This window comes from Pleurodeles waltl, chromosome 3_1, assembly GCF_031143425.1.
Source record: "Pleurodeles waltl isolate 20211129_DDA chromosome 3_1, aPleWal1.hap1.20221129, whole genome shotgun sequence".
In the NCBI taxonomy this organism is placed as follows: Eukaryota; Metazoa; Chordata; class Amphibia; order Caudata; family Salamandridae; genus Pleurodeles; species Pleurodeles waltl.
The window spans coordinates 80332634-80357182 of NC_090440.1; the positions used below are offsets into that span (position 1 = coordinate 80332634).

The window sequence follows — 24549 nt, forward strand, 5'->3', positions numbered from 1 at the left end:
GTGCCTTCGCTGTGCCAGAGTCGTGCCAGAGTCGTGCCCGTCTGCGCGGCTCGTGGCAAAACTCTGGACCTGGTAATCATGATGGTTCGTTTGAGAACCTATAGTATGTCCGATTTACTGGCCCTTCGGGGTCAATGTACACGTTGCGAGTGTTCGCCTGTAGGCCCGTTGTGTGGCCCATATCACTGTAGGTGCGGTGTATGGTCATTGGAACCCCCCTCCCTTATACGCTCCTTAGGGCCTGCTGTAAAGAGGATAGGACAACGGGACTTAAGTATCTGGAGCTTAAACGTCAGATCTGTGGTAAAGCACTATCAGGAGATTTACGACCTTCTTGCTGATGGTTCGCCGGATGTGCTTTTTCTGACGGAAACGTGGCTCCAGGACTCTGACTCCTCGATAACTAACTTAGCTTTTCCCCCAGAATATGCTATTTTTACTTTAAATCGTACGACTAGAGGTGGAGGTATTGCGATGGTCACCAAACGGTGTTATCCCTGTCAGTGGAAAGCCGCTGAACTTTTGGGGTGTGAGGGTGCCCTATTTAAAATAGCATTTAGTCATCAGTTTACCTTCTCTGGGTTATTAATTTACCGGCCTCCGGGCTGTGATTCTGTTTTTAGGGCTACTCTTCCTGAGTATATTAGCATAGAGGCACTAGGATGCGCAAATTTTAATGTTGTGGGAGATCTTAATCTCCATTTGGACTGTCCTTCCTTACCTACTATTAGGAGCTTTTTGGCGGATCTTGAGGCTTTACAGCTCTCGCAGATGATTACCTTCCCCACACATAAAGGTGGTCATATTCTTGACCCGTTCTTCACAAATTTAGAAGGTCTCAGAGTTCTTGGTTCCTCTCAGTTGGTCTGGACAGACCACATGCTGGTGAAAATGGCATGCTCTCTGTCTCACTCTCCTTTTGTATCTCAGGATAGATTTGTTCTTAAACGACACTGGAACAAATTAAGTCTGGAGGATTTTTATCATCAGCTCGAGAAGGCTCCTTTAGGTCCGCTCACTGAGGTCGATTGTGGATACGACTCCTTCTGTGAGTGGATTTCTGGTGCCCTCGATTCTCTGATTCCTATGTGTTGGTCTAAGTGTCACCGGAAGGAGCCGAGCCCTTGGTATGACACTTCCTTGGCATCTCTTAAGAAGGTCTGTAGACAGGCCGAAAGATTATGGAGGAAGTCATATGACTCTGATCTGAAAATATGTTATCTTGCTAAAATCAAGATTTATCACAGGGCAGTGTGTCAAACTCGTGCCTCCTTTTATGCTCAACAGTTTCAGAATTCTACCAATCCATCGAAACTTATTTTTAAAGTATTAAAGGACCTGATGGCGAAGAGAGTAATTGCAGGGGAAATATGCTCGGATTCACATTGTGAGGGTTTGGCCTCTTTCTTTCATGAAAAAGTGCAAGCCATCTATCGCACTTTCCCAACGGGTTCCCTGATGCTAGAGCAGGTTGGTCGCACCTTAGGTGAGGGGGAATGTCTTTCCATCTTACCCCCCTTATCTCTGGAGATGTTTGACTATCTCAGCGCCAAAATTAAGTCTGGCTCTCCTGCTGACCCGTTGAAACCCGCCCAACTTAAGACTCTGGCACCGGTTTGCCGCTCCCCGGTACTGTCCTTGATCAACCTGTCTCTTTCTTCTGGAGTGGTTCCCGTTAGATGGAAGCAGGCAGTAGTTACGCCAATTCTGAAGAAGGCGACCCTTGACCCCCTTAAACCTGAAAGCTACCGCCCTATCTCCCTTCTTCCTTGGGCCACGAAAATAGCAGAGGCCCATGTGAATGCCACTCTTACAGACCACCTTGGTAGGTTTAACATTCTTGATCCTACCCAGAACGGGTTCCGCGCGGGTCATAGTACGGAGACGGCCCTCCTCTCGATGGTCGAGCATCTGCGCTCCGTGATGGATTCCGGTCTGACGGCGGCACTGTCGTTATTAGATCTTAGTGCCGCCTTCGACACGGTCTCGCACGGAATTCTGATTCGGCGTCTTGAGGCGGTGGGCGTTTCTGGCTCCGCCTTGCACTGGTTTAGTTCCTTCCTTATGGATAGGTCATTCCAGGTGGCGATCCCGCCCGGTAAGTCGTCACTCTACCCGTTAGACCAGGGAGTCCCACAGGGGTCTTCACTGAGTCCCACCCTTTTCAATCTGTATGTGAGACCGTTGGCTGCGGTCGTCAAGCGGTGGGGCCTAACCATGGTATCCTACGCAGATGATACGCAGCTGGCGGGCACACTGAGTGGGGACTCAGACCTGGAGGCTCCCAGGTTTTGTGATGGTCTGCGGGAAGTGGCTAACTGGATGAAATCCAACTGTCTCCAGTTAAACACCAAAAAGACGGAGATTATGGTGGTTGGTAAACAGGTGGTTTTGTGGGATGATAAATGGTGGCCTTCGGAGTTGGGTGTGACTCCCCTCCCAGCGGCAGAGATAAAAAACTTGGGGGTATGGTTTGATTCTTCTCTGAGTTTCATCTGTCATACCAAGAAGGTGGCGGCTTCTTGCTATGGCATCATCAGAGGACTTCGACCTATCGTCAAATTCTTTGATGCACCTACAAGACAGCTGGTGGTTCAAGCATCAGTGCTGTCTAGGTTGGACTATGCCAACTCCCTACTGGCGGGGATAAACCAGTCAGAATTTCGGCGGCTCCAGCGGGTTCAAAACGCTGCGGCCCGACTGGTGACTGGTCTCCCCAGGCGATGTTCGGTGTCCAATACTCTGCGCTCTCTCCACTGGCTCCCTGTGCAGCAGAGGATTAGATTTAAGGTTCTCTGTTTTGCATTTAAAATCTTAAAGGGTACTTCCCCGCAAATCATGGAGAAATTGCTGATTCCTTATGTTCCCTCTCGCACTCTTAGATCGTTAGGCCAGAACTTAGCAGTGGTTCCGCGCTTTAAGCTGAGCAGAATTGGGGGCCGCTCTTTTCGAGTCCTGGCAGCGAGTTGGTGGAATTCTCTTCCTCCACAAATCCGGGCCATTGATGAGCTCCTTCAGTTTAGGCGGGCTATTAAGACCTTTTTATTTGTCTAAGCTTATCTGTTGTGTTTTGTCTTCTTTTGCCCGCTTTTAGTGCTGTGTTGTGTTTACCTTCTCAAAGCGCCGGGACGCCCCTTTGCTGGGGCAGCTGTGCGCGGTACAAATAAAAATAACATAACATAACATCCTCACCAGGAATATCAATGATCACATCAGGAGCAAAGAACCTTTAAGAAAACTTCTCAAGAAAGAAAACAATTTAAAGCCTGAAGTGTAGGGAATCTGGGACCATTAATACATTTGTTGATAGCAGGTTCCTTATCCTAGATCTTTTGATGGAAGAGACTTGAAAGCTTATCTAACATCATGTGAGAGTCTGCTGCAGAGAAAATTGCATGTGTTAGCAGATGTCAAATAGCGCTACCAGTCACTATGTCAAAGAGGCAATATTCGTTAACATTTAAGCTTCAGTGATTTCTATCTTAAGAAACGTGGAACTGCTTGAATTCTTTGGATTTTGTGTTGCTGTGAAGACATTTTTTGGGGCAAGTTGAAAAATAATTACATCTTATAAGGCATGCCAACTTCAATAGAAAACTTACAGTGTGGGAGGAGGTGGTGAGACCCTGAATTGGGTTGGCCTCTGTCCATAGAGCTGCCTGAGAAGCATTACTGACTCTCCTAAGCTTCCCCTACCTTTATGCCTTAACATACAATAGTTTACGAATGCAGAGATTAGGCACAATAATGTTTTTTGGCTTGTAGGGCAAAACGAGTAGTCTATGTGGTCAAGCATTACAAGTTTTTTGTGTTTAGGTGGATGTCGCTGTCGGTTTCAGGTGCATGCATTCAGCATTCTGTTGTAGTGATAGGCAGCGTGCAATGTTTTTATGGTTAGTGGGACAGAGCTCTGTTTAGTTTGGTTCAGTGGCTTTCAGTTCGAAAGTGAACAAAGTAGGTCTGTAAGCCCGACTGGTTAAAACACAACCTTTTCATTTGGCAAAGGAGCTTCCAGAGCAGAACACAGGGATTGTGATTAGGTCTCAGATACCAGCCCATTCATAAGCAGCATGCTAATCTCATTGGAACAGAAGATCATGTCGAGAAAGACACCTCCACATGGTATCTTGAAATCTTGCCTTTGACGCCTAGTGGCAGGTGTAAATGAAAGCACCTGCGTTAAAAAAAACTGGATTTGGTCCCCTTCCTTTTCTGTCAGGATCCACCTTTGTCTTTTTCCAGTCTTGCTTGGGTCTTGCACAGTCCTTTTTCAAAGTTTCTGTGAGTTTGAGGAAAACCCAGGTACCTACCTCTTATCTTCTGGTCGCTGAGGGTCACCCTGGTACCTACCTTTTTGGGGGTTCCTAGTTCCTCCAGCTCCCCTCTACAGATTCCACTTCCTTGGGTAGGGGACTGACTTTCACATTCAACTTACTTAGTATATGTTTTGGTCTCCCCCTGCGGTCTCCATTATTTTCTGTTATTTCACTGTTTTCTGTTGCGTTGGATGGCAATTCCTGACTTCTAATGTGTATATAATAGTGTGTTTACTCGCCTGCTAGTGGAGTATTGCCTATACAGTATTTTAGTAGTTTTGTTACCAAAGTAAAGTACCTTTTTTTTTGTAACACTGTGTGGTTCCTTCATGTGTGTGAGTGCTGTGTGACTATAGTGGTACTGCACAAGCTTTGCATGTCTCCTAGATAAGTCTTGGCTGCTCATCCACAGCCACTTCTAGAGAGCCCTGGCTTCCTAGACACTGTCTACACCTCACTAATAGGGGATACCTGGGTCTATTATAAGGTGATAACACCATAGGTACTCACCACACACCAGGCCAGGTTCCTACAAACTTCGATGGCGCATTGTTTTGCCAAATATGGAATGCATGTGCTACCTACAATTCCTACACTGTGTGCTCCACCCGACAGTTCAGAAATTTACGACCAGCCCACTGCCACATTTTGAAAAATGGCTCATGGCCAAATCTGATGATGCACACCTTGATTAGACCTTTACAAATTACTTCAGAAGGCCAACCCCACCCCCATCCCTCCCCCCCACCCACAGGGCACTACAACGTAAAAAAAGAGGAGAATGAGCTGAAGCGCACACACTCAGATAGGGAATGGAAATAGATATTGCACATGCACAGCTGCATTCATTGCTGTGGGCAAAGAAGCAGTGTTTTAAGATTATCCAGTACCGGTATTTTACTCCAGCCCAAGTACTTTGTGGGTCCCCCGGTAGATCCTAGGCATGTTGAAGGAGACGTGGTTGACGAGCACCCTAACCCATCTCCTTTGGCATTATCCAAACCTACAGAAATACTGGACTGCTGGGCTCCATAGCATTAATCAAGTGTTCCAAACTGATATTCCTCCATTTTCAGCCGTTGCTATCCTGAGACTACCCAATGCCCTCATTTTCCCATTGGGGCAAAGATACTGCTCCACTGACCTTGGAACTTATTGGGATGCAGAAGATCTCTGCTGGAAGCGAGAGAAACACTGTTTGAGAGAACCTGTGGTTCATCCATTACTTTTCTTGATCAGGAACTTCGAGAACTCACGTGCCCCAAATACATGTGCTACGGCTCACTGTTACTGTGACCTAATACTTCATGGTCACCACTCCATCTGGTACTGCTGATATGGTAGACATATGGTGATATTCCTTAGTGGATCAGAAATTCAAGTAATATGGAGAGGCACCACTGAGCACATTGGAGGAAAGGAGGTGATGGGAGAGAGTTTGTGGGGAGGGAGGGAGGGAAGGAATTTCTCAGCTTTGTCTACCACCTTTGGATGTAGGTGGTACTACTTTTAATTTATTAACAGATTTAAACCATAAAAATATCAGATGGCGCTAAGCAGTGACCATATCCTTCCCATTGAGATGTCTCTGCAGTCTTAAGCAAAACTGACTCCATATGTTGACATCAATGGAATAACATGTAAATATAAATTGTTTGCCTTGCCTCCTTCCTCTGGTATATCACTCCCTCCTATTCCACTTCATATTACAGCACCCAAAGCACAAGTGAGCTTTTTGGTGCTGCCAACATCAATGCATATGCATCCAAAAATACTGATTCATTTGTTTGGATATTTGTTATGGTTTTATCCTCTTATTTTCACTGCCAACGGTGGCCATTGTTGTACTTTTTGAGACCAGAGCCCTTCCAAGGGATGATCTATAAGTTATAAATACTAAGGACCACCTGTAAAATCAAACCTCCAAAAATAGTTGTCATGTAAATTTCAAGAAGCCAATAGAAGGCTGCTTAGGATGCCTACTACCTAAATAATTTATGAACATGACGTTGTAGTTATTGATTGTGGTCTTATTTGCAAAACATTTCACATTTTATGTTGTATTTGGATCTGCATGTCTGAATATCTACACACGTGTATGTGTGTCTGTGTATGTGTATTATTATTTTATATATATGTGGGTATTCTCATTGAAAAAACAAAACAGTTATGGATCTGGTTCAAATGTGACAAACCATTGAAATTCACTAGTTATGTTTTTTTACTCATTTATTTAATTGGGTTTTTATACAACAAAACATCAGCACACAATATGCACACTCATAACATGTTTAGTCATAGTCTACAGTAGCGTCTCGTATTATGTCCCAGCAACCGTAAAACCAATGGAGTCAACACCATATTCCATGTATGTTCTAGTCTTATCAATCAATCAATCACATACATTTATAGAGCGCGCTACTTACCCGTTAGGGTTCCAAGGCGCTAAGGGGGTGGGGGGTGGGGGGGAGTGACTGCTACTGCTCAAAGAGCCAGGTCTTGAGGAGCCTTCTGAAGGCGAGTAGGTCTTGGGTCTGTCGTAGGTAGGTAGGGAGCATGTTCCAGGTCTTGGCGGCGAGGTAGGAGAAGGATCTGCTGCCGGAGGTGGTTCGTTGGATGCGGGGGACGGTGGCGAGGGCGAGGCGAGCGTAGCTGGCGGGTCGGAGTGTAGAAGTTGAGTCTGCTGTGTAGGTAGGGCCGGCGTTGTGGAGTGCCTTGTGGGCGAGGAGCTTGAAGGTGACCCTCTTGTTGACGGGAAGCCAGTGGAGCTCTTTGAGGAGTGGGTGATGTGGCTGTGGCGGGGGGCGCTGGTGATGAGTCGGGCAGAGACGTTTTGGATGCGTTGTAGTCGTCAGAGGTGCTTTGCTGGGATTCCTGCATAGAGTGCGTTGCCGTAGTCCAATCTGCTGCTGACGAGGGCGTGGTTCACTGTCTTCCTGGTGTTGGTCGGGATCCACTTGTAGATCCTGCGGAGGGTGTTGTAGCATGAGGAGGTGACGGCGTTGACTTGTCTTTCCATGGAGAGAGAGGAGTCGAGGATGAATCCCAGGTTGCGAGCGTGGTCGGTGGGTGTCGGTGCCGTTCCAAGGGTGGTGGGCCACCATGAGTTGTCCCAGGCGGAGGGGGATGTTCCGAGGATGAGGATTTCCGTCTTATCGGTGTTCAGTTTCAGGCAGCTGTTCCTCATCCAGTCGGCGACTGCTTTCATACCTTCGTGGAGGTTGGCTTTGGCGGTGGCGGGGTCGTTGGTGAGGGAGAGGATGAGCTGGGTGTCGTCGGCGTAGGAGATGATGTTGAGGTCGTGACGGCGGGCCACTTGTGCAAGGGGGGCCATGTAGATGTTGAACAGCGTCGGGCTTAGGGAGGAGCCCTGGGGGACGCCGCAGATGACGTTGTTGGCTTCTGAGCGAAAAGGCGGGAGGCGGACGGTCTGGGTTCTACCAGAGAGGAAAGATGCGGTCCAGGCTAGGGCTTTATCCTGGATACCGGCTTCTTGGAGGCGTGTCAGTAAGGTGCGGTGGCAGACCGAGTCAAAGGCCGCTGAGAGGTCCAGGAGGATGAGGGCCGAGGTTTCGCCATGGTCGATTTGGCATCTGATGTCGTCCGTGGCGGCGATGAGGGCGGTCTCGGTGCTGTGGTTGCGTCTGAATCCGGTTTGCGATGGGTCGAGGATGTCGTTGTCTTCGATGTGGCGTGTCAGTTGAAGGTTGACTATCTTTTCTGCGACTTTCGCTGGGTAGGGGAGGAGGGAGATGGGGCGAAAGTTCTTAAGGTCCTTGGGGTCGGCTTTGGGTTTTTTGAGGAGGGTGTTGATCTCTGCGTGCTTCCAGCTTTCCGGGAAAGTGCCCGTTTCAAAGGAGATGTTGATCTTGCGGAGCTGGGGCGCGATGATGGAGTCGGCTTTGTTGAAGATGTGGTGGGGGCAGGGGGTCGGTCGGTGATCCGGAGTGGATGGAGTTCATGGTCTTACGTGTTTCGTCGTCGTTGACGTTGGCCCAGGCGGTGATGAGGTTGGTGGTGCTTGGGTTCGGTGTGGTGATGGTTGTTGGCGTGGTCGGGGTGTTGAAACTGCTGTGGATGTCGGTGATCTTGCTGTGGAAGAATGCGGCGAGGGAGTCGCAGAGTTCCTGTGAGGGCGGGATGTCGTTGACGTTGGCGCTGGGGGTGGACAGTTCCTTAACGATGCGGAAGAGCTCTTTGCTGTCGTGTGCGTTGTTGTCTAGGCGGTCTTTGAAGGAGGTTCTCTTGGCGGTCCTGATGAGGTGGTGGTGTTGGCGGGTGGCGTCCTTGAGGGTTGCGTGGTTGTCCGGTGTGCGTTCTTGGAGCCATTTCTTTTCCAGTTTCCTGCAGGCGCGTTTGGAGGCCAGGAGTTCGTCGGTGAACCAGGAGGCTTTCTTGCTGGTGTGGTTGCTGGGGGGTTTCTTCAGCAGGGCGAGGATGTTGGCGCAGTTGTTGATCCACTGTCTGGGGTTGTAGGCTGCAGCGTCGGGATCGGTGGGCTCGCTCGGGGGGTCCTGGGAGAGGGTGGTGTGAAGCTGTTCTCTGGTGACTTTGCCCCAACTGCGGCGGGGAAGCTGGTGGTTGTGGCGGTGTGTGGTGTTTTTTTTTTGTAGGTGAAGTGGATGCAGCGGTGGTCGGTCCAGTAGGGTTCAGTGGTGTGGTCGAAGGTGACGTGGTCGCTGGTGGAGAAGATGGCGTCTAATGTGTGGCCGGCGGCGTGGGTTGGTGAGGTGACGAGTTGTCTGAGGCCGAGGTTCGCGAGGTTGCTGATCAGCGTGGTAGAGTTGGTGTCGTTGTTCTCGAGGTGGAGGTTGAGGTCCCCGAGGATGATGTAGTCCGTTGAGGCGAGTGCGTAGGTGCTTGCGAGGTCGGCGATTGCGTCGCAGAACTGGGCCCGTGGTCCGGGGGGTCTGTAGATGAGCATTCCTCTGAGGGTGGTGTTGGGGTCGGTGTGGATCCAGAAGTGTAGGAGCTCGGCGGCATTGAAGTGGTCGTCTGTATGGGTGGTGATCTTGAGGGTGGACTTGTGGATGATGGCGAGTCCTCCTCCGTAGCCGTTGGTGCGGTCCCTGCGGGTGATCTTGTATCTGTCTGGGATGGCGATGTCTGGCGTGGATGAGTCGTTCCACCATGTCTCTGTCAAGAAGGCTACGTCGGGGCGGTGCTCTCGAGCAGGTCCCAGAGTTCGACGGCGTGTTTGCGTGCGGAGCGTGTGTTGAGGAGTATGCAGCGGAGGTGGTTGGGTCTGGCGGTAGTTGGTTTGGAGGTTCGGTCGCAGGTGAAGTGGCAGTTGTGGCAGGCGAAGGGTCCGTGGGTGTGATTCAGGGCGGCTTGATTGCAGTGCTGATCTCGGCCGCTGTTGAGTGCGTGGAGGGAGTTGGCGTCGTAGCTGAGGCTGGGTGTGGTGCGGTGGGGTGCTCGGGGACCAGGGGTTCTGGCGCTGGGCGCGGTTCAGGCGCGGACGGGCGCAGACAGGCAGCGACCGGCATTAAGAAGGGGTGGAGGGAGGGAGGAGCAGCTGGGAGGCGGGTGGGAGAGCGCGAATGGGGGGAGGGGGGTGCGGGAAGCGGGGGAGAAACGGCGATCTGGGTCAGGAACGGTGGCAAAAAACGGAGCCTAGGAGAGAGGGAACAGAAAAGTTAAAAACCTGCCGAAAAAACAGACTGAAATAACGGAGCCTAGGAGGGCCTAAGAGAGGGAGCAGAACAGTTGAAAACACGGGGAAAAAGCAGACTGAGATAACACAGAGGGGTGAGAGGAGAGGAGAGATACGGAAAGAAAGACGGCACAGAGAGAGAGGTGTCAAAGTACACAGAGCACACAACAGTAAGGAAAATACAGAACAGAACAGGGCAACAGCAGACAGAACGATACTTACTGCCCACCACTGGGCCACCAGGGATGAGGCGCAGGCGGGAGCCTACAGGTGGAGGAGGGCATCGAACTCACGGGCAGCGGCAGTCAGGGCACCAGCAGGGTGGGCTGGGGCGGCGGGGAAGCGTCTTGGCCTGTGAACAGGTCAAAGATCGCCTTTCTGTGAACAGGTCAAAGATCACCTAGTCTTAAGGGAATATTGTAACACATACCAGGTTGGAGGAGTCCGGTGGAGTGGTCCAAGTAATTCCCAGCAGGGAAGGGGGGAGGAGGTAGAGGGGTAGCATGTGTATGAAGGAGTTGGTGGGGCAACAGCAGGTGACCGTGATACGTGCTCTGTTCACTGCCTCTGCCCGCATAGTGTGTGAGCCACTGTGTAGTTGAAGAACTTGGGGAGAAGGAATGAGGGGTCTTAATAGAAACCTGCAGTCCCTCCACCACTCATAGTTATCCCGTTCACTTCGACGGTATCCTCACATTCTGTATGACTGGCATGGCATAGGGGTTTTGGCAAGCCTCAGGGTGGAAGATTGTTGTTTTATCGCCTCTGTGTACCTAATGTATGTATCCCAACGACTTATCTGCTGGGTACCCAGTTCTGGTGCGGACTTCAGACAGTACATTCTACTCAGCCTGTGACCATTTTAACAGTGTAGCCAACCAAGTTTTTACACCTGGAGCTGCAGATGCTTCCCACATAGTGGCTATCTGGGGTTTGAAGAGTATGTAGATGAGTTTTAAGAGACTGTGTACATACTTGTCTCCCTTAGCCTTGGGTCAGATTCCCAAGAGGCAGGATTCAGGTGTGGGTAATAATACTTAGTACACCACTGCTGCTGTGATATCCGTCACTTGTGTCCAGGTTCGTGCTAGCACCTCACACTTGCATATGGTAGAACTTAGCATCTGAAGTTCTACATCTGTGGCATTCTGGGGATTGTTTGAGAAACATATGGTAAATGCAGTGTGGTGTTAAATAAGTTTGGTGTACATAATGAAACTCGGCAAACCTAAAGCACGGGTTGCGGCACACGCCTTTAATTTGTTGGAAGCCTTGGTACCATTGTTTATCCGCCATCTGCTGTGGGAAAACTGCGATCCACCTGTCTCTCTCAAACGTACCCTGGGCAAAGGAGTTTAGCACTGTGTATAGGACAGTGATTGCTCGCTTGGTGCCCCCCATATGATGATAATGCATACACTGTTGGTGATGGAGGTGGTCCAGTGGCTCCAGCTGCACTAGCGTACTCCATGTTGTATTGCATGATAAGGTAAGAGTTGTGCAGCCATCACCCCATATTTATCCCTAATGTCTGGGAAGGATGTGAAGTCCCCCTCATGATAGTTATTAGTTAACTTGCTGCTGCCCTCCATGGGGACAAATCGAAACAACGTGTCACCGCCTGCAGGTGGGATATCTGCCACGCTGTGATGAACGCCAGTGGGAAGACACATGATTTTGTGCAGTTCTCTTTGAGTCCAGATATGTCCCCAATGTCCTCTAACATTGCTACCAGCGCTGGAAGCGAAGGCGGGCAACTTCCTGGGATACGCCAGTACATTGTCTGTATAAAGGGAGATAATGTGGTGGACCCCTTGTGTCACTATCCCACATTTCGCTCTCACAACCCCAAGCTACAGGCTAGTGGTTCCATTTCCAAAATCATTGGGGAGAGGGAGCATCCCTGCTTAGTGCCCCTCTGGATATCGGAGCTGTCTGAAATCAGGAGGTCTGTACGCACATGCGCCGTCTTTTTTATACAGAGCGTGCACCCAACCGAGGTAGTTTGGTCCAGAGCCCATATCTTCCAGGGATACCAGTAAGTAATCCCATCCTAAGGTGTCAAATACCTTTCCTATGTCCAGGGACACCACAGCCTGTTCCCAGGCATCAGAAGAGGTGACTTCCACCATACGGAGCAGTGAGTGAATTTTTAGAAGGTGCTTAGTTGAGATAAACCCTGATTGGTCTTGAAGTACTAGGATTTGGATGACTGGGAGTAACTTCTAGGCCAAACCTTTTTTAAGTCTAGGTTTAAGATGGAGAGCAGGTGGTAGAAGCGCACATCTAGGGGAGGTCACATGCTGGTTTGGGGAGTACTACGATCAGTCCCTCCCACAAAGAGAATAGAAGTTGGATTCATTGAATACTCCTAAGAGGTTCTGAGCACCAAATGTGGTGTAATATTCGACAGGGAGTCCATCAGTCCCAGGGGTTTTATTCCTGGCTATTTGAGTTATAGTGGTCTGTTTCTCTTCTGGGCATGGGTGTGCATCCACGGTGGCTTGCTGAAGCAGCGTCAGTCTGGGTAGTGGTAGGCCTGTTAAGAAGCCCTGTATACAGTTGTGGGATGGAGCATTCTCTGCCGTGTGCAAGAAGCAGTAGTAGTCCTGAAAGGTTGCGTTTAATGACGTCCTGTCATGTCGCCACAGTGGCATCAGTCAATTTAATGGCCCCTGTCAGGGGTGAGGTTGGTCCTCTTTCACTTGCCATGCCAGGAGCCTGCTGGAACGGTCACCCTCTGTGTGTAGATGAGCAAGCCTATGTCTATAGTTGTTTCCCGTATTGTGTCTGTTTCTTTATAGGTCTTGCATAGGGCACTTAGGTGCTTTAGATTCTGGTTCAGGCACACACATTTCGCTTTCTAAGGCAAGTAGTTCCTCAGCTAGTACCCGCTGAACCCCTGTGTCATCGCCATACAGTGTCTATGCACGACCACCTTGAGGGCCTCCCATTCCAGTGCTCTTGTGAGGGTCGTGTCTGTGTTCAGTTCACATCTGACGGTGCTCACCAGTACACCAAATCCATTATTTATGCTGTTATTGGTTCACTACAAAGGAAAAGATCCAGTCTGAATGGGGGAATAAAAGGAGAACTCGATATCAGTGGGGTGCCCCAGGCTCAATGCATCATGTAAGCGATTGCGCCCCATCCACTCCCCATATCCCTGGCACCTGCGGTTCTTGGAGGATCACTGGCATCAAAGTGTCAAAAAAAGCCAGTTAGTTAAAGTTTGGGGTGTGGATGACCATCACTGAGAGTGGCAATCCACCCGGATGCACCTCCAGAATCACATATCTGCCCTTGTCATCAATTCTCTGGGAGTCAATTACATACAAAACCCCTGGGGCTATCCAGACCAACACACTCCATGCGTATGCTGAGGCTGTGGTGCCATACACCAGACCACTCCATCTCACTTGCTGTTCATGCAGTTCCCCCTGTGTGAGGTGTGTCTATTGTAAAATAGTGAAATGTGTGTGGCGGTGTATCTTGTATTGTTTGGCAGGGCTAGCCATGCAATGCATGCTCAGCATCAGTAGTTTTTAATGTGGAGCATTGTCCTGTCTACTGGTTGGCCTTCAAGAAGCAACTGTTTCCAGAATGTCTCCACCTCGGTGCATCTATCTATCCATATCAGAGAGAGAGGATCTTGTGCCTGCTCAGACTGTGCATATGCCCCTCACCCCTTAATACCTCCCAGCACCATGTGCATGTGTGACTCCACTAGTCATACAGAAAAGTAAACAACGAAACAGTCCCAACCCCACCCAGGTCAGTAAGTCAATGTGTCTTTGCCAAAACCATAGAAACAAATACCATCAGAAGGAACATTACCTATAACCTTATAACCGACCACGTCCTTATCAGAAGTCGTTGGGGGCATGGTGCACAATGTTTTTGAGAGCACCTATAGAGGGGCCTTCTTCGTTCCTTATGTATTCCGGTCCTCAGCCTGTTGGGATACTAGTTGGTTCGGCCATGGTGAAGTAGAAGTTACTCACCGCCTCCATTGGGAAGGGGCAACCATGAGTGCACCTCAAATGTCATCTGCTGATACCAGAGTTAGGGCTGAACCCCAGGCTGTGCCCTCCGTCGTGGTCTCAGAGTCCCTATGTCTGAACTAAAATCAGATTTCTCAACTATCCTTAGTGATTCAAATGGGTTGCAAGCCCTTATGCCACCGCTTGTACTTGCTCCTTGGCAACCTGCTGTTTGGTGGGGCAAGCCCGGAATCTCTGTCTACTAAGGCTACAGGGCATCAGCCACACATCAATCACCTGATCTCTATTGGTAGGTTTCATTAGACCTTTAGTGTGGAGCCATGTCCAGACATCCTCTGGGGAGGTGAAGAAGTGCATTTTGTCGTCATCCACAACTTTGAGGTTTGCTGGATATAGGAGCATATATTTCAAAAACAGATCTCGGAGGTGTTGTTTAACAGTGGTGTACAAGTTTAGCTGTTGTGTTTCTGCTGTGAAGTCTGGATATGCTGTTATAGTATCATCCTCATATCTCCATGGGCACTTCGATTGGAATACTTGCAGTATCAGATCCCTAACCCTGTAGTTCAGAAACCGGTCATGGATGTATCCAAGGTGGCGGCGGTCTGCCTGGTATGCAATGTGCCCACTCCACAGAGAAGAATTTCACTCTTTCCCTCCAGCACTTTTTGCATTAGCCAGTCTACCAAGAAAAGCTCCACATTCAACCCTTTATCGCACTCTGGAAGCCCAGGAGCATCACATTATATTCTCCTTGAGCTGCCTTCTGCGTCTTCTGCCGTTGGTGTAGTGAGATAAGCTCTATTTGCATATCACCCATTTGCTTCTGGAGGTTTAGCAGTGTGGGGTGCATGGCCATCAGAGAAGACCTGTTTTCATCATCTGGTTCCACCAACTTACGATGATCCATACGGAGTAACAGCATCAATCTTGGTTTCCAGAGTGGTTGTGGTGTCGAGGATACTTGTGGTACCCTCTCAAATTGAGTGGAATGATTACAGAGCGTGGCTTCTAGATAAGTCAGTGTGCCTATACTATGCTCTGAGGAAGTCACAGATTGCATAGTGCCTGTGGGCTCCAGTGTCTGTTTTAGTCTGCTTGGGTTTCACCATCTTGACTCCTGCAGTGTAACAAGGGTATATGGTCTGTGGTATGTCCCCTACTTTACACAATGCGACTCAAAGTCCCTGGCTAGGATTCACACCGTCTTGTCTGGGTGCCACTAGATAAACAGACTGCATCAGCAATCTGGGCCTCACTGCGGGGTGTAGAGCTTGAGGAAGCGTATCACCCACTGAGGGAAATACTGTCCAGGTAGCTAGACTGGGACTATGTTCTCAGGTAGTGCTTAGTGTTACTCAGTATCTCTTCTCTGTTGATGGGGCCTTCCCCATTCCCCTGCGCCTTGTGCAGCTCCTGAGGTGTAAACGGTCTGCCACTGCCTTTACCTTGTACTCCAGTTACCATCTGGTGGTAAAGTTGGGCCTCTGCTGGGGCACTGTGGGGTCTTGGGGAAGTGCCGGGCCAGAGTAAGGGCGTCTGCAAGGCCCTTTTTGTCTTTTCACAGCATTTGATGGTTGTGAAGACCAGAGTGTCACCTTTACGCGCTTCTTAGGTCTGGTTTAGGGGGATATAGACAGCCCCCCCCCCCCCCACAGTACAAATGTTCTCATTGGCCTTCCATCAGATAGTACCCCACTACAACGTCCATTCCAGTCATGCAGCTGCGCAGAGCCTACTGAGCTTGCAGGTAGTAACTGACGATTCTCCCCTGGGCCCTGGAGAAGAGTTGGAGCCTCGCAGGGCCGCTTGGGTTGCAGCCACACTTACCAATAAGGCCACCAGAGTATCTGAGCTGAGCCCCGCAGTGCCTCTCCCAGCCACAGGCTATAGTGTGTCCAGTGGAGGTCCTCGGTCCCAGGAGGCAGCATCTGTGTGCAGACCGTGTCCCCAATTTTATTTTGCTTGCTGTTTGCTGGGCTTACAGGCCAGATCAGTCAGTTTGCCCAAGATATCTAGCGGGGCCAGAGCTGAGCTCACAGGACCATGTCCAATACGGCCACCATCATGGCCACCTTCACCAGTTATGGTTAACAAAACACACAAGACACAGCCAACGTGCGCTACCTGCCATATTCTACTTTTGACTGTTTTTGAGTTTCCCGTGATGTTGACATATTCCTGTTCAGTGTGGCGGACAGTGCAAGTTATGGCTGTGTGCATGATGAGCATTGGGCACAGGGCTAGTGCCCAAGGTCTGTCCCTTAAAGCGCCGCCAGGCCTTTTGTAGGAAACTAGCTCTCTACATAGTGCCCTAAAATGAAGTACACTGTGCAGAGAGTCCAGTGTTTCCCCAGTTGGCTTTGCATAGGCAAAAGTAAATAGGACTAATGCTCTATTTTGTGGTAATGTGGGCAAGCTTTTCTGAGGGTAGTGCTAAGCATCTGTTGTACTCACAGAGCCAATAAATGAAACACACACTCAAACAATAAATCCAATTTAGAAAATAACAATTCTTTGTATATATGTTTCAAACCCAAGAACTTCGTTATCAGGTAATTAGACTTTTAAGCATACATACTTTACAGTTTCAGAAATCAACGATCATCAATTTTCAGAGTTCTCTCAATGTTATCCTACGGAGGAACACAATGTTCAGCAAACACAGGGTTAATAACCACTTATGAGGTCTAGCTTAGGGAACAAAGGTAAGTATTGGTCACTGATCAAAACCACACCAACAGATCACACCCGGCAGCACTGGGTGCAGGGGTGCAGTAGGACGTCGGGTGCCCAATAGTTCTCTGTGGGAGTTAGACCTTGTGACAAACAGGCTGCAGGCTAAGGCCGGGAAGCCAGTCAGGGACAACAAGCAAGAAGGTAGTGGACTTGGGGTGCTCGGGGACATAGGTGTACCTTTAGTCCTTCTCCAGTGGAGCGGGGCAGGTTGTTTTGGACTGGAGCGGGGCAGGTTGTTTTGGACTGGAGCGGGGCAGGTTGTTTTGGACTGGAGCGGGGCAGGTTGTTTTGGGCTGGAGCGGGGCAGGTTGTTTTGGGCTGGAGCGGGGCAGGTTGTTTTGGGCTGGAGCGGGGCAGGTTGTTTTGGGCTGGAGCGGGGCAGGTTGTTTTGGGCTGGAGCGGGGCAGGTTGTTTTGGGCTGGAGCGGGGCAGGTTGTTTTGGGCTGGAGCGGGGCAGGTTGTTTTGGGCTGGAGCGGGTCAGGTTGATTTGGACTGGAGCGGGGCCGCATAGCTTTGGACTGGAGCGGGGCCGGCCGATGGTTTTTGATTCGAGTGGGGCCGATGGCTTTGGCTTGGACTGCCACGCATGCCAACAAATGATAACCATTAGGCAGGCTGCAAACCCTTTTCTAAATACAACAGTACCTTGCAAGCGATAAGCATACACTAGCGCATGCTGTCACAGGCTCGATCCTAAAAAGGCTGTCTGACAGTGTGACAAGCCCTGCTGGCAAACCCTCTCCATGTGGCTGCACGTTTTGTTATGGTGTACTTTCATAGAAGTTGGTTATGATAGTATATGATAAAAAAAAAAAACAGAGCACATGGAAAACCAAGGTTATAGTGAAGTTATGGTTAGCTTTAGTTAAACCAGATGAAATGCTTATGACCTCACAATATTTGTACCCGTAGGTGGCAACATATAAGAGCAAAACATGATTAAATAACAGTTTATAAGCAAGCCAGTAAATTATACTACAGTCATAGTTTGGCAGAGTTGAGTGAAATTTAATGTGTAATCTCTTCTAGAAAATCATTTACAACGTTTGTAATTGCCTCTGTCACCTCTGTCATCCAGCGCACCTTTGTGAACATTGCATGCAGGGTTCATGACTTTTATGCGAGTTATAGATTGTAGTACTAATCATACATTGTGACTTTCATGGGCTTTTCAGTTTTAATTCATAACCATAAATCTTCTATAACTGAAGTTAATTTCTGTGCAACACTGCACACTTATGTCACACATTGAAAGTAAAATGAGGTGCAGCCATCAGTGCCTACTTCCTGATTTGTACTGGGAAGCATAAATTTGCCTCCTGTGCACTGATCAGTGTGGGTAAGGTAGCATAGGAAAGGGGAGAATGTCCCCCGTCCAGCACTGTCTCTCTGGTGGATCCCTGCCTGAAAGCGTAATCCCCAAGCAGTGATCCACTTTACTAGACACCAGGGATATCTTTGGGGTGGGGGAGCGGCCCCTGTGATGTGGGCTTCTTCTCTCTCCTCACCCCCTTGGTACAAGCAATCTTTCGGCAGCCCCGCTTTGGGGCGGAGCTGATGCGGGGAGGGAGCAAATGTAGGGTACATAGCCCTCAGTCACACCCCCGGTGGGTCCGAAAGACCATTAAACACGCTCGCACAAGTGGGGTATCGTTTTGTTATTGAGACAAGTGTGGGAACACTATGTGATAGGAAAATATATTGTTCCCCGCTGATTCCAGAATTCTTGTTTTTTGCCAAAGTTTGAGGTTTGCAAGCCCTTGTATGCAAGAAAACACCGTGGGAGCCGCAAAGTCACACCACCTTGGACTCTTTTTCTGGCTTTAAAGGATTTCTTAGATGAGGGCACAACCCACATCCATATTTCACAACTACCCGCATTTTAAAAATGTGTTCATTTTGCTGGGTGAACTGTGATGTTTCCAGGTCATGTTTTGGGGTGCTTTTTCACAGGCTCTTGGTTCAGCCACCCAAGTGGGGTACGGTTTTTAGGGTTAAGCCTGCAAGGGCATACGCTACTGCATGCTTCTTCCTTCCGAGACTCTGTTGTGTACAGTAAAGGGCTTGGAGCCCGTCTGTCCCATTCTATTTGTTAGTTTACCTGGCAGCACAATGTGCCTGACTCCAATCTAAAACAGTCTGTCCCTCCCCAATTCAAAATAATCTGTCCCACCCCACACCGCCCCACTCCAATCCAGTAAGACACTGTTTTCATAACTTTTTTTTTTTTAAATCCCTAGTCTTGAATGCAAAAGTGCCTTTTAAATTTGAAACATAAACACTGTTTTGCAGAGCTGTTATAATGGAAAGATGTGCCACATATTTTCTGAAAAATTTGCATTTCCATCTTTTTTCAGGTAACTCTGTAAAGCTTGGTCCTCCACTGATTGGCCCTGGCAGCTTTCACAGTTGTCCTCTATGGGAAGCGCAACTGCAAACTGCAAACTCCAAGCAGCTCTTTGTTGGCTTGCTTAAAGATAATAACCATCTGCTGCATGGGGAATGCCGGTTGACCTCCAGCATGTTTTACGTACAGTTTAATCTAGGGATAGAGAAACAGAAAACCAGACGCCATTCCTACTATATCATGATGTGATTCGCTGAAATATTCCGAAGGGATATTTATTTAACAACTGTAGGATCGTGAATTCTATGAACTGGTGGGTCGTTAACTTGGTGAATAACATTCTGGGAGCCTGGGAATGCTAGCTGTAGCTGCTCCCCATCTGGGTCAGCGTTAAAATGTTTGCTCGCTCAATCAATCAATTAATCAATCACAATATTTATAAAGCGCGCTATGTACCCGTCAGGGTTTCGAGGCGCTGGGGGGGAGGGGGGGGGGGCGTGGAGCGTTGCTGTTTAGCGGTCGAAGAGCCAGGTCTTGAGGAGCCTTCTGAATGCGAGGAGGTCCTGGGTCTGGCGTAGAGGTGTGGGGAGAGAGTTCCAGGTCTTGGTGGCGAGGAAGGAGAAGGATCTGCCGCCGGAGGTCTTGGGCTGGATTCGGGGTACGATGGCGAGGGCGAGGTTGGCGGATCAGAGTTGACGAGTTGGAGTGTAGAAGTTAAGTCTGGTGTTGAGGTAGGAGGGTCCGGTGTTGTGAAGCGCCTTGTGAGCGTGGGTGAGGAGTTTGAAGGTGATCCTCTTGTCTACCGGGAGACAGTGGAGTTCCTTCAGGTGAGGGGAGATGTGACATCGGCGGGGTATGTCGAGAATCAGTCGGGCGGAGGCATTTTGGATACGTTGGAGTCGTTTGATGTCTTTGGTTGGGATGCCTGTGTAGAGTGCGTTGCCGTAGTCAAGTCTGCGGCTGACGAGGGCCTGGGTCACCGTCTTTCTGGTTTCTGTTGGAATCCACTTGAAGATTCTGCGGAGCATTCGTAGGATGTTGAAACAGGAGGAGGAGACGGCGCTGACCTGTTTGGACATGGTGAGGGCGGAGTCCAGGATGAAGCTGAGGTTTCTTGCGTGGTTGGCAGGGGTGGGCGGGGGTCCGAGGTCGGAGGGCCACCATGAGTCGTTCCAGGCCAAGGGAGTGCGCCCGACGATGAGGACTTCCGTCTTGTCGGAGTTGAGTTTCAGGCGACTGTTGTTCATCCAATCGGCGATGGCTTTTAGTCCCTCGTGGAGGTTTGTTTTGGCGGTGAGCGGGTCTTTGGTCAGGGAGAGGACGAGTTGGGTGTCGTCGGCGTAGGAGATGATGCTGAGATGATGTTGGCGGGCCAGTTTAGCGAGGGGGGCCATGTAGACGTTGAACAACGTAGGGCTGAGGGAGGATCCTTGGGGGACGCCGCAGATGAGGTTGGTCGCTTTGGAGCGGAAAGGGGAGAGACGGACTCTCTGAGTTCTGTCGGAGAGGAAGAATGAGATCCAGTGGAGGGCTTTATCTTGGATGCCGGCTTCCTGGAGGCGGGTCAGTAGGGTGCGGTGGCAGACTGTGTCAAAGGCGGCTGATAGGTCGAGGAGGATGAGGGCTGAGGTTTCGCCGATGTCTGATGTCATCTGTGGCGGCGAGGAGAGCAGTCTCAGTGCTGTGGTTTCGTCTGAATCCGTGATTGTGAGGGGTCCAGGATGGAGTTGTGTTCGAGGAAGTGGGTGAGTTGAGTGTTGACGATCTTCTCGATGACTTTAGCTGGAAAAGGGAGGAGAGAGATCGGACGGAAGTTTTTGAGATCGTTGGGGTCGGCTTTGGGTTTCTTGAGGAGGGGTTGGATTTCTGCGTGTTTCCAGCTGTCCGGGAAAGTGGCGGAGGTGAAGGAGAGGTTGATGATCTTGCGGAGTTCGGGGGCGATGGTGGCGTTGGCTGAGTTGAATACGTGATGAGGGCAAGGGTCCGTAGGGGAGCCTGAGTGGATGGTGTTCATGGTTGTTATGGTTTCTGCATCGTCCACGTGGGTCCAGGCGGTGAGGCGGCAGTCGTGGGAGGAGACGTCGGGGTGGGGTCTGGCGGTGGACCGGTGTTGAAGCTGTTGTGGATGGTGGCGATTTTCTGGTGGAAGAAGGTGGAGAGGTCGTCGCAGAGTTTCTGGGAGGGCAGGATGTCGTTGGAGTTGGCTTTTGGGTTGGAGAGTTCCTTCACGATGCTGAAGAGTTCTTTGCAGTCGTGGGCGTTGTTGTTGATGCGTTCGGTGAAGTGGGCGCGCTTGGTGAGGCGGATCCGTTGGTGGTGTTCACGGTTGCCAATTTTTAGGGTGGCGAGGTTGTCGGGTGTGCGTTCTTGGATCCATTTCTTTTTGAGCTTCTGGCAGATGCTTTTGGAGGTGGTTAGATCGTCTGTGAACCATGCTGGTTTTTTCTTTCCTTGGATTGCAGTGGGTTTCTTGAGTGGGGCAAGGGTGTTGGCGCAGTCGAGGATCCATTGATGGAGATTGATGGCGGCTGTGCTCGGGTCGGTTGCGTCGGGTGGAGGGTTGTTGATGAGGGTGCTGGTCAGTTGGTCTTGGGTGACTTTGCCCCAGCGGCGGTGAGGAGGTAGCTGGATGCGGTGTTGCTCTGTGATTTTCTTATAGGTGAAATGGACGCAGTGATGGTCAGTCCAGTGGAGTTCGGAGGTGTGGCTGAAAGAGATGTGGTTGCTTGAGGTGAAGAGGGGGTCAAGGGTGTGTCCGGCGATGTGGGTGGGAGTGTTGACTAGCTGGTGGAGTCCTAGGTTGAGGAGGTTGGAGGTCAGTGATGCGGTGTTGGCGTCGTTGGCGTTTTCCAGATGGTAGTTTAGATCTCCCAGGAGGATGTAATCCGTGGAGGCGAGGGCGTGGGTGCTTGCGAGGTCGGCGATGGTGTCGCTGAAGGGGGCTCTTGGTCCTGGAGGGCGGTATATGAGGGTTCCTCTGAGGGTCGTGTTGGGGTCCGTGTGGATCTGGAAGTGGAGGTGTTCGGCTGTCTTGAGGGTGTCGTCCGAGTGGGTGTGGATTTTGAGGGTAGCTTTGTGAGCGATGGCTATTCCGCCTCCGATTCCGTTGGTTCGATCTCTTCTGATGATTTTGTAGCCGTCCGGTATGGCGATGGCGATGTCCGGAGCCGAGGAGTCGTTCCACCAGGTTTCGGTCAGGAAAGCCACGTCAGGTGCTGTGGTGTCGAGCATATCCCAGAGCTCGATGGCGTGTTTTCGTGCGGAGCGGGTGTTGATGAGGATGCAGTTCAGGTGGTTGGGGTTGAATATTTTAGTAGTTGGATTAGTCGTTCTGATGCAGGAGAAGTTGCAGGTGCGGCAGGAAAAAGGTCCTTTAGTGTGCTTCGGTGACGCCCGGAAGCATTCAGTGGAGGGGCCGGGGTTGAGAGCGCGGAGTTCGTCGGATGAGTAGCGGATGCGGGGGGCGCGGGGGCCAGGGGGGGTGGCGCTGGGTGCGGTCCAGGCGCGGACGGGCGCAGACGGGCTTGCCTCTGGCGCGGACGCGCAGCGCCAGCCATTAAGAAGGGAGGGGGGAGGGAGGAGCAGCTGGGAGGCGGGAGGCGGGAGGCGGGAGGGAGCGGCAAATGGGGGCACGAGGGGGGCGGGGCCGCAGGGAGGCAGCGGCAGGGAACGGGGAGCGCACAAGGGGCAAAAACACTGAAAACGAGCAAAATACAAGCAGTTACAATAAGAAAAGCACACAATCTGAAATACAATAATGGCACAATACACGATCGGGGAGACAGCAATTCAGGGGGGCACAAAGGGGGCAGAAGCGCCGGCGGCGAGGCGCTGAAAAAGCGAAAAAGCCCAAAAACAACTTACAGGACGGCGGAAGCGGCACACGGGTCAAGTGAGCCCACTAGCCACCAGGGATGAGGCGCAGGAGGATGCCTGCGGGTGGAGGAGGGCCTCGAACACGCAAACGGCAGCGTGCTCGTGAGACAGAGGCAGAGGGCAGCAGGTTGGTGCTGCGGTCGTGGGGGGCGAGCTCAGGACCTGAAACAGGTCAGAGTTCGCTCACTCGCGACGCGCAGCGCCAGCCATTAAGAAGGGAGGGGGGAGGGAGGAGCAGCTGGGAGGCGGGAGGCGGGAGGGAGCGGCAAATGGGGGCGCGAGGGGGGCGGGGCCGCAGGGAGGCAGCGGCAGGGAACGGGGAGCGCACAAGGGGCAAAAACACTGAAAACGAGCAAAATACAAGCAGTTACAATAAGAAAAGCACACAATCAGAAATACAATAATGGCACACTACACGATCGGGGAGACAGCAATTCAGGGGGGCACAAAGGGGGCAGAAGCGCCGGCGGCGAGGCGCTGAAAAAGCCAAAAAACAACTTACAGGACGGCGGAAGCGGCACACGGGTCAAGTGAGCCCACTAGCCACCAGGGATGAGGCGCAGGAGGATGCCTGCGGGTGGAGGAGGGCCTCGAACACGCAAACGGCAGCGTGCTCGTGAGACAGAGGCAGAGGGCAGCAGGTTGGTGCTGCGGTCGTGGGGGGCGAGCTCAGGACCTGAAACAGATCCATGAAGTTCTCCTGGAACTTTCAAGAAGTAGGTTCTGGGAATTAGAGCGAAACGTGTTGATTGATTAGGGAAAGACACGGGAACTTCCTCAAGTGGTGCCAAGATAGAAGGACTATTTGGGTTCTTAAAAAATGAGAGTTCCCCTTCTGATTGCAAGTGGCTAATGCCCTTAGGATTACCATAAGTAGGCCTCTTAAACAAAACCTTTTCACTCTCACAAAATTAGATTTTTATTTTTACATGCTTCGAGTCCTTTCAGAATGTTTCCTACTGTCTTTTGGGGGTTTGACAAGTTCTGAACTTCCTGGTGAAAGAGGTCAGTTCTGATAAAGGAGTTGTTCTGGTATATGTAATAAGAGTAGACGCAATCACAGAACGTGCAAAGCTTCGGCATACATTAGCTTGCCATGAAAGGTTCACACTGAAAGGATGCGGAGTACATTTCAGCCATGCCCCCCGAAATAATCTCCGAGAATCTTCTGCATTGTCGTAACCGTACATTTACCAGCATTCACCGTAGAGTCCTTTGTCCTTCAAATTACAAAAATACGCAAAACGCCATAGTACAAACAGCAGGACTGTGCCACATGCGTGGAGGAGAAGCAGATAGGAGCATTATCCAATCTGTTCGGTATTCATACCCAGAGCTCAGGGTGAGGTGTAAGCGCGGTGTTCCAGGACTCAAACCGCCCGGACATGAAGACACTTCTCAAACACTCCCTGCGGGGCCAGTTATAGGGCAAATAAAAAATGTTGTATTCCTTCAGCTAATCTAATTTCTTTTACATTTATTATAACGTGAAGAAGGTGCTTTTCGTGTCTATGGCATACAAAGTCTGATATGTATTTTCTTTTTTTATTGCAAGTGAGGAGACCATTAATATTTGAAATGTGCTTATGCTGATGGCTGCATGTTCCTTT

General features: G+C 50.4%; 1 protein-coding gene across 4 annotated transcripts in view; it reads left to right on the forward strand.

The window, feature by feature from the left end:
* Positions 1-24549, forward strand: part of LOC138283788 (golgin subfamily B member 1-like) — a 409771-nt gene that overhangs the window by 25726 nt on the left and 359496 nt on the right. The gene's annotated exons all lie outside the window — the stretch shown is intronic.